Consider the following 12687-nt stretch of genomic DNA (forward strand, 5'->3'; position numbering starts at 1 on the left):
TTCTTTCCAGTAGGGAAGGAAATAGCTTTCAGTTCTGTTGGCAGCTACAGTGATGGGATCCACACAGGAGCTTGGGTAGATAGATTTTGCTGCTGACTTATTACATTGTCCGTGATTTCCACAAAGAGGATTGTGGAAAAAGCAAAAATCATATTCCTGTCCTCCCATCTTTCTCAAACAATATCTGAGAGTAGAAAAGAACACTCATTTGTCTTTTTTAAAATGATATTTTAATTACTCATGTCATGCCTCAGCAAAATGGCTAGCCTTTTGTTAAAATGGGGCTTAATTGCGTTACGGAGCCTTCATGGGACCCTCACACATAAAGCGCTTTTCTTCAGACTTTCAAGACCTAAATTTGCAGTTGGCTCCTGACCAGCGCACTCGAGCAGATAGGCACGTAGGTAGCGGGCAGACCCCATGTTGATGAAGTAATCATAGTTGACTGCCTCGCCTGTGCTATTCCACAAATATGCCTGCAAACAAAAATTGGATATGCATGTTGGTTTTCATTTTTAATTCATTCAAAAAAAATTGCCCTTGGTATGTCAGAAAGTATGGAGACACCTTCACGGACTGTTGGCTACGCCTCGGCAAAGCTTTACAACAGTCTGTTAGACAAAAAAGAGACTGATGCAGATACCTTAATAAGCATCCCATCTGTGAGGTCATCGGGATATTTCAAACAACTTTCAGCTCTCATTAGTTTAGCGGTTTCCAGAAGCATGTCCTTATCTTTTGTAACTTTTGCAGCCAAACTTCCTGGGAAAGCCTCTGAGCTGGGTGACATTCTTACCCATGGGTCAGTCTGCAGTAATGAGCCACCAATTTATGTGTCCTTTGCACTCTCGGGCAGTATATGTTTATATTAACCTTTCATGTTGTGAATTTTTTCCTTTATCCATGTAATTCTCTGGCTTCTACCATGCAAATCTCATTATTCCTAATAGGCTGCAATTAGGATCTCCTAGCTGTTGATCACAGTCATTCAAAACAGCGAAGGGCATTTCCCAAGAATAAGTGCTTTTTCTGCTATATTAATGATGGAATGTGTAACAGAGACTATGCCTGAAAAGTTATAGTGAATAATGGAGCTGCAGGCTAATGGGAATCCTTATCAACTCTCTGGTTTTGTACCTTCAGTTAACACAGAAGGTACAGCATAGTCTATTGCTTCACATAAAACACGCTATGCATGACGTTGCACGGAAATGAGATTTACGATTTTTCAAGTCTGCTAGGCCTGAAGGAGTAAATGGGTATTTATTACAATTTCTTACAGTTTTGTGCACTTGAAAGAGATAAAGCAGGTTCATCAGCACTTGCCCACATGCTAGGTCTTTATCGCACTAATGAGTAGCCCTTTAAAGAGGATGTTGTAATGCTATTTTCTTTTCTAAGAACTTCTATATCGGTATTCAGAATTTGTTGGACTGAAACATGTTTCTTCTTACGGTGCAAGAAGGTAATATCCACAGTGCTCATTCAGATCTTTCTTTGGTTGCTGCTGTTTCTCAGTTTTGCATGAAGGACACGAGTGGAAAAGGAGAGCTGGTGAAGCACTGGTAGCAAATGGATGCAGTACGAAGAAATAAGAAGAGATGCCAAGGAACATTTATCTGCAGGGCCTTAAAAGATAAAAACTAAACTTTTGAATAGGATGCAAAAAGCAAGGACAGCTCTAGGAGTGAGCCAAAAATGTGCATGCATGTGCATGGCTGGAGGGATGTCTGCCCAAATCAAGATGAAGGGACAAATATCATTTGGGGAAGAAAGTGAAAAATGGAGGCTAAGTAGAAGACATTGAAGTATTTCAGGAGTGGAGTAGTCAACAACTGGACTAAAGTTTTGGTGGGAAGGCTGAAGTAGCAGTAAAATAGAGAAGAGATTACAAAAAAAGGCCTGAAGGGGAGCGGTGCAAATGGGGAGTAAATCATCAATGGCTACCATGACCTGAAAAGCCTGAGGCTGGGCAGGGCAATGGTGAAGGTTAGGAAGGACAGAGTAGGATGGGAGAGACTGATTTCACACTTGAAGGTACAAAGCTGTATTCTGATCACATTTTATATTCCAGTTGTCTTCATTTTGGTCTGCCGTAGATTGAACATAAGGTTTATTCCCTCCATTATTAACCTTCCTTTTCCAACATTGTGTGTCAGCTCACTTGATGTATACAACAACGGTCTTTTCAAAGCAAATAGAAAAAGTTTTTGAGGCCCCAAATGACCTGAGTAAGGAGAGGAAAACTCTTCATTCCAGACTTTGTCAGCTATCCACTGCCTGCACGGGCTCCTCTGCCTTCACATAGATTCCCATCAAAATTAGTAAAACCTGAAAAAAGTCTGCTAGGAAGCACCACTCATCATATTCATATCACCAGGAAAAGCCTTGAGTTTGGATGTGACTAGTTCTGTGGGTTTGATAACCATTTGTCGCATTTCCTTCTTGATGTCTACCTAACATACCAATTTTATTCTGCACTTTACAGAATAGTTTTACAGTAGACACCAGCAATGGCTTTTCTGTTGGTACTTTCCATAACCACCCTTTCACACAGAGGTTTTTTTCAGAACTGCATAAACGATCTGCTCTCCCAGGCAGGCTGGCTTCTAGGTTTCTCCCTTTACTCTTTTAGTACTCCCTTAAAAATCTTTGAAAATACAATCTTTAAACACAGCAATCATCACATACTTCGTGATATTTATCTGTATTTTCCTGTTGTTTTTCATCTTTAGAACTTGTGCACTTGGATAGAGTCAGTATGGTTTTCCTTTCACTGTTCCATAAAATAGGAGTAGCTTATGCATATTTGAAAAGGGAATTTCAATAACAGTAAAAATCCCTTTCCTATCTCAGAGAGAAATATTACTGTGGGTCAAACGGTATGTTTTCCTGATGCAGAAGATGCAATTGAGAGTAGGCAAGTGAAATGTACTTTTGGACCAAAAAAGAAGTGGAAGAGAGGTTAAATAGCCAGTCCTGGGCAACAAGAACTAAATGCAAATAGTAGCCAATGCTTTCCAAACAGCTTCTGCAAAGACATATCAAAACAGTATTTGCTTCCAAAAAAGGCTGTATTTGCATATGAGATTGAAGATTTGTGTATGTTTTATGACACAAACCATTCATGAAACACAAAGCTTTTGCTGTGGATGTCCTCCAAAGATGTCACCGTTCCTATACTTTCTTATACAACCAATGATCCTACAGCCATCCAATTCTTCACTGTAGGAAATATGCCAAGGTAGGAGATATTAACTTTTGGAATTGACAGAAGTATAGACATCTAGAAGGAGAGCAAATTAGACCCAAACTTTCTAATCAGGTCTTGGTCGCCTCTTTTCAAAAGTCCTCATAGAAAGACCCTTCATGTGACTTGCAGTAAAGCAGGACATAATATCTTAGGCAACTACAACTGCAATATCTCTTTTGTTTATCTGAGTTGATATGTCTCAGACTGATGATTCACAGGATCATGGTAACTGTTCTGCAGAACCAGCTTAAACAATACAATTTAGTGTTTTCAGCTACAGTTTAGTGGCAAGTTCTCAATAATCAGTCCACTCATCCCCATTATTAATGGAGCACACACTGCCAGCCATCTCCATCTGCGAGGGCACACAAACGCTGCGTGGTTCTAACTCCACAAAGCTTTGACCTCAAGAAGCAGATATACACTTAGTGATACAAAGACTTACACAACTGTAAAAAAAATGTAAAGCAAGTAAGATTATCAGGAAGAACAACAACTGCTGTCAGAAACCTGACTTTATGCTCTGTAAGATAAAAAAATGCAGCATTTATGGGTAATTATTAGCCCTCCTGTGCCCTTCACAGATTAATTACTCTATTGTAGAGTTTTCGGGGGGGGGGGGGGGCAGATATAGCCTAGATCTCAATGCAGTAGCTTAAACTTGGGTATTTAGAGGCATCTGAGATGTCCTGGATCTCTTTACCCTCAGATGCCACCCAGAAGATTATGTGTCTCCTGTAGATCCTGTGCCAAGTCTGTCCGTCCTGCATATTTGTACGTATGAGAAATTAATCATTCAAGAATGGACTAGCAAAATCCCAGAGCATCTAACAGCCAAAGAGCCTGCAGGACAATACCCCACTGGCCCAGAGCCTGTTCATAATCAGGCAGTGAAAGTCATCATGACATGAAATGACATCTCCTTCAGCAGGCAGTAGTCTAGCTTTGTCAGCAAGTAGCAAGAGAGTGGAGAGAACACTCAGTTTGGTCACCGCAAGGGTAAGAAGGGACCCCGTCCACACACCATCCCCTTTGCCATGGGAACATCCTCGTTTGCAAGCAGGGAACCATGCGCAACGCACCAAGTGATGGAGAACCCGTCTCTCACCTGGACACACCTCTTCAGTTTCTTAACTCCAAAAGCACCTTTTCTCCCTTAGGAGATCATAAAATGAAGGAGGTACTGAGGCTGAAGCCAGGCCTAAATTAGTAGCATATCAGTTACTCCTGAGCAACTGCCTATGGTTACATGGTCTCACCCTGCGGTACCCGTAGGAAATGCAAGGGACTTATCCCTCCCAAGAAGCCGATGCAACACAGCGCAGGGTAATTGTGTGATCATGACCTATCACTTCTGGCTAGCTGAACTACCGCCACAGTAACTTGTTTGCCCACGTAGACCTAATGGAAACCTAGTGCATGCTAAAATGCCAGCATGAAAACAAGATAAATTTCCATCAGATTGTCATCAGACCAATTTTAATCTTAATCTTTCAGGGCTAAACAATCCCTTCTGCTGGGGGCTCCAGATGGGATAAAAAGAATGCAAATAGCAGTCTAATCAGCGTGACAGAAAGGGAAGATGTGGGAGCAGAGCCTTGTTTTCTACTATTTGAAACCCAGCCAATGAGTCATTTAATCTGCAGCAACATGTATAGTACCAGTAGCTTGTAAATGAGATGATTAATATAAATTTTAAAACTTTTTTTTTTAAGATGTAAAGTTGCAGATAGTTTCCTGTAGGCAGGTGGAACACCACCTCTGGCAACATCCAAATTGTCTGAAAGAATTAAGCATCAAATTTCTTTCAGCAACTTGTGTAAGTACTTGGCCAATTTTAGTAGATACAATCTCACTAATAATATTTCTTGCACTTTCTTTCACATTGTTTTTGGTTGGATCTTTTTAAGGTTTTGTTTTGGAAATTAACTGAAATAGAGAGGTTTTAAAAATTAGATCCCCTCTTTTTCAAAATATTACTTTTCTCTCCATATGTGACTAAGCTTGTATTGCAATAACTCTGTGTTTTCTAAGATGGAAAGGTGCTTCATGCTTAATCAGTAGGTGCTGATGATGGTTTCTTTCCTGCTGTCTATTTATAAAGAAATTCTCCATAAAGGGGTATAGCAGGGGAAAAAAACACAGAGAGGTAGGCTGTATAAAAGCAGCTATGTAAGCTTCACTCTTTCAGCCTGTATCCTCCATTTACCTTTAGTGAGAACAGATATTTAAAACAAACCAAAATAAGGGTCTCAAGAAGGGCACGCGGTTGCTCACCCTGCCCAGACTGAAGCAGTCTCCACCATGCACAGACAGGCTTTAGCACCCAGGTGAGAAGAGGAACAAGGACATGAGGAAGTTCAACCTCTTCCAATTTTAGTTAGTCAGAGCGAAATACTGCCTGCAGTTCCTAGGGACAAAGCTCCAAACCATTTGCCCACGCAGCCGTGTGTGGGTGCCAGGCTGTGCTGGAGGAGCACAGGCTCGCTGGTGCGGTGAGGAGAGGGCAGGGCTCCTCCGCACGCAGGGTGGGCTCACTCGCCACTCATTTTCAGAGAGGTGGGTTAGGAAATTGTGTCCTCAAAACGAGCCATGGCTTTTCCCTCAGCTCACCTCACTAGTGTTTCACTTCCAAAGACCTATTTGTAAAGCTGGCTCTACGGGATTTGGTAGTATCTTTAATCTAGATTATTTTAACAGAGATCTTGGCATGGGAAAGCAGCCATAGTCTCAGAGCGCAATTTAAATCCAACTGAAATTGCTGCAGTGAATCCTGCTGGGTTCAGTGCACTTCAAATTAGGGATGATGAAATATCTTCTGCCAACACATCACAAACCACAGTTGCAAAGTGTCCACAGAGACAGGTTGCCTTCACACTGGACCAACATGAGGGCAGTGCAAGCTGCTCATGTAAAAAGTACTTACAGATTTGTATTGTGTAAATATTCTCTTTCCAGATTAACTTAAAGTCCCATTTGGAGAAACTTCAAGGGCTGCCAACAGCTTCTAGCATTATCCCACATTTCTACAGATTCAAATGATAAATTGATGTCTCTCTGGTACATTAAATAAAATTGAATAAAGTTTTGTTCAAAAGAGTAAAACATTTGTAAAATAAATTGAACTGTAGCCCTCTCGTTATCTTAACTGTTCAAATTCCCCAGTCCTCTCCACTCCTATGCAGCAGATAACCCACTTTTTAAACATTTGTTCCAGCACTAACTGCACTGACTTTAAGGTAATTCCATTTCTGCTGTGGTTAAAATCGCTGTGGTGGCTTTACTGTAAGGTTGACTGATGATGACACAGGCAAAAAAAAAAAAAAAAGAGGCCAAGTGTAGATAAGACTCCACTTCTGCAAGTATTTCTGTACAGTTGGATGCAGAAGTGATCTCACTGAAGTCAATGGGATGAAACACCAACGCAAAGGATATAGGTAAGTGCCTACGGTAAGGTACATAATTAAGCTTCCACAGCCAAGAGATAAGTTTGATATAATGGGGAGGTAAGAGCGTGGACAGACCCTGGAGGCAGCTAATGATAGGACATGCTCTTCAGAGTTTCTTGCTGCAAGCACAGTTAAATGATTCTTATTAATGCCACAGCCAAACACCCTGTAGGATGGAGAATATGGATTCAGTGTTGGCTGTGGAACAGCTACCCTTACAAAGAGCCCAAGAGAGGTCCACCCTGAAGAAAGGCAGCACTCTGCTGAACCAGTTTTAAACTAATTCATGTGAAGTAGCACAAAATGAAAGTCCCTCTGCAACAGTGAACCTGTTTCAGGACCATCTCAAGTTGACTACAGCAGAATTTAATTTGTATGCAAAAGACCATGTTCAGTGAGCTTGCTGCCAATTAAGATTTTTTATAGAGAACATGATGTTTAATTTCAAACCTCACAGTTTCAAGGAAGAGAGGGCAGGCCCTGAATGAATATGGATGGGAGACTCCCAACAGCGTTGGCATGCGGCAAGAAACAGTATTTGGCTGCAGACAGGCATCCCGGAGTGATGCAGCGGTGTGGGGACAAGATGTCCCTGCCCTCCCTTGTCTGGGCTGCCACCTCCGGGCTTGTGAGAGCCCTCCTGTCCCTTTCAGTCCCCATGAGCTCAACTAGCATCAGCAAAACCAAGTAATATTTCAAATGAAAGAGTCCTGGGAGGAGGAGGGGGGGACATTTTGCAGGAGGTGGGGGCTGCAGCTAGCCCCTCGCTGTGCAGACAGGCCACAAACCACATCTGGGGATATTCCACAACAGCGAGCCTCGCTCCTGAAGACCATTGAAACCTTGCCACTGGCAGGCTCTTTATCCAAAACTTTGCTTTTCATGCAGGTATTTAGAATTTTAAAAATTCTTTTAAAATATTTTTGAAAGTGTCATTTTCCTGGCAGGGTTACATCAAAGCCAGAACAGGTTGCATACACTACAAAGCCACAGAGCAGCAAGCCGAGAGCACCCCAGGCTCAGAAGCTGCCAAAGGGAAGGAGCTGCTGGCAGGTTTTAACAGGCTCCCTCCAACGGATATTTTTAATAAGCGCAAAACACCACAGCAATAAAAATGTAGTGTGCTAACCTGGGGTAAGCTTGAGAATGAGCTTCCTGGGGAAACCTTGCTGTCAATTTTCAGAGAGGCACAGCCTACACCTTATCCCGATCCATCTGGCCTGGCAGCTACCGAGCCTGTTGGCACAGGGCTTATCCCGTCCTTAACTACAAATCTTAACTATCAAATTAAAATTCATTAAAAAAAAACTTGGTGAGTTATTGTTAGTGATTCTTAGAGGCGATGAAACAGGCACACATTACACTGGATCCTGCCAACTACACTGCATTATGCTGAATGGGATGAGGTATTTCTCATTATTACCTGCCACAAAAAAATAAGCGTGTTTCCAGCAACAGCAATGTTATTGCTAATGTCACAGATGAGTAAAATCTCAGTTACAATGGCGTATAAAGTTCTTGCTATCTGTGTGTTCAAGAAAGATGAATTCAGACTGAGGCAGGCAGGGAAGGGCCACCAAGATGGTAAGAGAAGGGGAATGCATGATGCAAGAGAAAACTGAAGGAGTTTATTCTGACAAAATAAAAACCAAGTTATGATGTTGCTGCTGCTTAATACCCGAGGGCGAGCACCATGGCAGGAGAAGATCCACCCAAGCTGACTGTCAGAAGAACACTCCAGAGCAGCCCGCCTGTAGGACCTGTAGGAGCAGTGAATGCAAACAACCATATCTAAGAATGAACCTTATTTCCACTTTTAAGCAAGCTTTAAATGAAATGAGGGGTTTTGGCATACAAAGATCAAAAAGGTCCTTCCCTGTCTCAGTTCTTGTATTTTACAAATTGCTGCTCTCTGGCACTGTGTTAGCTGCATGTCTCAGCTCTGCCACACTGCCTTCTGTGTATCGTATATTACCGAAATGCAAAATCCTCTGGCTTCTGGTAATGTGGTTAGCCAAGGTGACTGCTGCAGTAGCAACAGGCAAGACATGGTAACTTTTCTGTGGCCAAGTTGCAAATTACTGAGCTACATTCTATTACACTGAAAGGAGAATGCCGCAACATGTTGTATTAATGTAGCTCCATATTTCTTAACCTGTCAGGGAGAAATGCACTGCTTGCTGCTGTACACATTTAAGATTTTTAAATGTTAAAATAATTTAAAATATTCATTAAACAATATCAGTAGATTTAGAGAAGGGTAAAATGAATTATGTGGGAAGCCTGTACGCATGGTCCATCCGCCAAAAAGCAAAAGATTAATTTTCTGGAAGTAGCAAATAAACTGAGATGAAAATTCTTGGTAGTGTTTTCTAAATATATCTCCAAATCTGCTCATATCCCGAATGCCTTGCTAAGAAGAGTGCAAAGGTGGTTAGCATAGTATCGTTCCTATGATCAAGTTGCAAATTAGAGATCAAAACTGGGGCATACGGAGACAGGACAGCAGTTCTTATGGGATCTATCTTGGTGAGACTGATAAATAATCACAAAACTGCCACTCCAAGAATGAAAAAGCATGAGTTGGACCCAAGTCACAATAATTTTTTTAATTTTATGAAATTTTATACACATAGCAATTTAGAAAATGCATTTGTCTCCTGGTTTGATAGCCCAGGATTTTTTCCTGAAATCAGATGACCGTGAACTTACTAAAAGGGAAGGGAAGAAACTGGTATTCACATGTCATCAGGATGTAGGATAAATATTATGGGACTGTGGGACAAAATTAAATGATAATTCTTAAATTTAATTATAATTCTTAAATATGTGGTTCACAGAGGCGAGGGGTGGAATGTGTTGGGTTTGCCTGGCAAGGTTTTGGTAGCAGTGGGGGGCTACAGGGGGTGGCTTCTGTGAGAAGCTCCCCCTGTGTCTGACAGAGCCAATGCCAGCTGGCTCCAAGATGGACCCGCCGCTGGCCAAGGCCAAGCCCATCAGCGCCTCTGTGATAACATATTTAAGAAGAAGAAAAACCAGTTAGAGCTTTTGCAGCCGGAGAGAGGAGTGAGAAGATTTAAGAAACTCTGCAGACACCAAGGTCAGTGCAGAAGGAGGGGCAGGAGGTGCTCCAGGCGCCGGAGCAGAGATCCCCCTGCAGCCCGTGGTGAAGGCCATGGTGAAGCAGGCTGTCCCCCTGCAGCCCATGGAGGAAGGATGAGGGAGTGTAGAGATTCCACCTGCAGCCCGTGGAGGACCCCACGCTGGAGCAGGTGGAGACACCTGAAGGAGGCTGTGGCCCGTGGGAAGCCCACGCTGGAGCAGGCTCCTGGCAGGACCTATGGACCCGTGGAGAGAGGAGCCCAGGCTGGAGCAGGTTTGCTGGCAGGACTTGTGACCCCATGGGGGACCCACGCTGGAGCAGTTTGCTCCTGAAGGTCTGCAGCCCATGGAAAAGACCACGCTGGAGCAGTTCATGAAGAACTGCAGCCCGTGGGAGGGACCCCACGCTGGAGCAGGGGAACGATGAGAGGAGTCCTCCCCCTGAGGATGAAGAAGCGGCAGAAACAACATGTGATGAACTGACCATAACCCCCATTCCCCGTCCCCCTTTGCTGCTAAGGGGGGGGCAGTGGTTGAAGCCAGGAGTGAAGTTGAGCCTGGGAAGATGGGAGGGGTGGGGGGAGGTGTTTTAAGATTTGATTTTATTTCTCATTCCTCTACTCTGTTTTGCTTAGTAATAATAAATTAGATGAATCTCCTCTCTACGTTCAGTCTGTTTTGCTCATGACGGTAATTAGTGAGTGATCTCTCCCTGTCCTTATCTCTACCCATAAGCTTTTCGTTACACTTTTTCTCCCCTGTCTAGTGAATGAGGGGAGTGATAGAGCAGCTCTGGTGGGCACCTGGCCCCCAGCCAGGGTCAACCCACCACAGATGGCAATGCTACATTGGCTGAAATAAACAAAATACTCGCATACCCACTATTTCAAAAGAAATTTAGATAAAGGGCTTTCTCAAAACAGTTCTGTTTTCTAGTTGTTAGACTTTGTTTTACTCCTCAGTAAGGTAAGTTTGGTGAGAGATCTCTTTGATTTATAAAACACCTTCTTTGTTGCAAAATCCCATCTATAAACAAACAAATTTATTGCAACTTAAGCTGCAATTGCTCCTATTATACTGTCAGTTCCGATTAACTTCACCATAATCTGGTACATCAGTTTATTATAACAGGCAGACACGGGTTTCTTGTCATGAGAACAAAGTAATGGATATGGGGAATGAAGACCTTTGTTTTTAAGGCTGTAATCTGTTCTAATGCAGTGAAAACCACCAACAACAAGAACGAGAACAATGATTTTGGTGCTGGCCTAAAACAAGCGCTGGCATTCTTCTCACTGAGAAAATCCCCCATTATGAGACCTTGTGCAGTATCAGTTTAATAGCCTCTGCACCGCTCGCTGTAATGGTGAGGGTGCCGCTTTCCAACCCGCATCGTCCAGGCAGGCAGCATGGAAAGTTTAGTTTAATAATTTTCCCTTGCTGCTTGAACAGCATAAGTAGATTTCATTTTTGCCAAATACTTTACATGGAATAAATCATTCGAGAGCCCGGACAGTTATGCTGCAAGAATTAACTTCTGCATGACAACACCTGTCATCACTTTTCCATTGAATCAAAAAACAGATCTCAAAGACAGCTACAGTTGAATAAGTTTCTTATTTACAAAGCGAAAAGTAACCGTGCTTCTTAAAAGCTTCAAATATTTTGTTTGATGGCTAATGTTAGAAGAAAATAAAACAGTTTAAGAATGAATAAGACGACAGGCTGAAATGCCTCACTGTGGTTTGCTAAGTATTTTTTCCCACGTGACAAAGCACGCTTTCATCGTATTTTCTGGTTTGTGGGTCTGGATTTCACAATGTGGGTGAAATAGATGACACAACTGCGGGTCTACATCTCTTGGCTCTTCCCTCTGGTCTTGCCAGAGGAGTGTGGGGACCACAGCCAGGTACCTCCTCTCCTACAACAAGAACTTCACCTTTTCTTACCTATAGATTCCCTCTTAACTTCTTGACACAACCCCTGCATTCAAAAGAGGCATGCCCTTAGCAGATAAAAACTGGAGGAAAGGAGCAAGTAGTGACCATGCAATTGCCTAGAGGGAGAAAAACAGGAAGGGAGAATCTTGCAGGCTGACATCTTTACAGGTACAAAATAACATATCAGTAAATCTGCTCTTCTGCAATGATTCACCAAGCACCAAAATCCTCTTTTTTTGCAACGGGAGAACTTGGATCTGGAGGTGACCAAGTAGCATGCATACCAATAATGACCAGCCACAAAAATCCTACTCTGTTCAAAACTTACTTGCTGTTATAAATATTCAGGATTTGCTCAAATAAATGCCCCAAACGAACATTTCCAACAGGGAAACAGGTTCTCCCACCTGTCTAAAATCTTGAAGAAAAAGGAAAGGCTGATCTTTTTCTCCCTAGGAGGTGATACTGAAAACCCAAAGATTGGGAAAAACCAAACTGGACACTGACAAAGTGTTGTCCATGAAAATGCAGCACCCCATAGCAGTGAGGCTACACAGGCAAATTAATATGTTGCTTAACACCAATGAGGTTTGACAGGTATGTTTACCTACAGGCTCAAAAGATCAAACGATGAAGAGCACTGAAGTTGTAAATTTAATGCTGAGAGGGTTGATTTGTGCAAATTTCACAACTGTATCAGGTTTTTCATCCCTTCTGAACCTGTTTTGAGCTTTTTCAAAGTACCTCTGAACATTCCCGCTACTCACAGAAGTATCCAGCCCTCTTACGAGTCTTGCTGACTCCTGAGCCTCATTGCTATTTTTTGGCAATGAGTCTCAAGATCCAGCTGTACGTTACATAAAATGCATTTCCTTTAATCTATTTGGAATTTGTTCATATTTCATCTCTCACTGTCCCCTTGCTCCTGTGTTGTGAGAAAGGT

This window comes from Grus americana, chromosome 3 (genome assembly GCF_028858705.1).
Source record: "Grus americana isolate bGruAme1 chromosome 3, bGruAme1.mat, whole genome shotgun sequence".
In the NCBI taxonomy this organism is placed as follows: Eukaryota; Metazoa; Chordata; class Aves; order Gruiformes; family Gruidae; genus Grus; species Grus americana.